Here is an 839-nt window from a genome sequence, read left to right on the forward strand (position 1 = left end):
ACCCTGGTAATCACTTAACCTTGCTGAACTTTAGTTCCAAAAATCTCAACTGTGAAATGATTTGCTACTATCTACTTTATAGAACTATGAATATGATAAAATTATTTTATCCACATAAAGAAAGCTTGTTGTATAAACAATGTTCAGCTAGTGTCTGTGATTATTTTTAAAAAAGCATAAAGTAAAAGGTTAGGTTGTTTTCAGAATCAAAAATGAAAGAAACCAAATTTCTAGTAGTGCTCAAATAATTGATGTAGAAACAAAATTCAGGGTTTTTATCTGTTTGTTTGCTTGTTTTGTCCCTCTGATTTCAGAATTTAAAGCTGGTAGGAAAAACATATCAACTAGCATTAGTTATTTACCCTATTTCTGTTGAGATCATCTTCAATAAAATTAATGCCAAGGTATTTTGTTTTACATATAACTAGAACAAATTTTGGGTAAGGCAAGATTACAATAGTTAAAAAACTAAGGAGCATATTTAATTCATAACTTGAGGTTTATAACTTCTTTTATCACTTGTTTTAAAAGTTATCTGTGAAGAAAGAGGAGGTACAGTAAATGCACCCCATATACACCTCAACCCACGCCCTTTGCCTGGTCTGTATTGTGAATTAGGGGGGAAAAAGTTATCTGTAAACTCTGACAGCAACCCTCTTAGCAATATATGTTTATGGATAGAAAGAAACATTTAATTTGTCACTCACTTTTCCATGACTTCTAATTTAGCCTCAAAAGGCCAAATTTACATTTTTTCCAATGCACATCAAACATTCTCCACAATAGATTAATTCTGGGATGCAAAATATATCTACATAAAGTCAAAAATAATGTAATTG

General features: G+C 30.6%; 1 pseudogene; it reads left to right on the forward strand.

Annotated features, from left to right (window-relative positions):
• The first annotated feature begins 504 nt into the window (after positions 1 to 504).
• On the forward strand, positions 505 to 629 carry LOC126032762 (uncharacterized; annotated as a pseudogene).
• Positions 630 to 839: the final 210 nt, after the last annotated feature.

This window comes from Suncus etruscus, chromosome 16, assembly GCF_024139225.1.
Source record: "Suncus etruscus isolate mSunEtr1 chromosome 16, mSunEtr1.pri.cur, whole genome shotgun sequence".
NCBI classification, from domain to species: Eukaryota; Metazoa; Chordata; class Mammalia; order Eulipotyphla; family Soricidae; genus Suncus; species Suncus etruscus.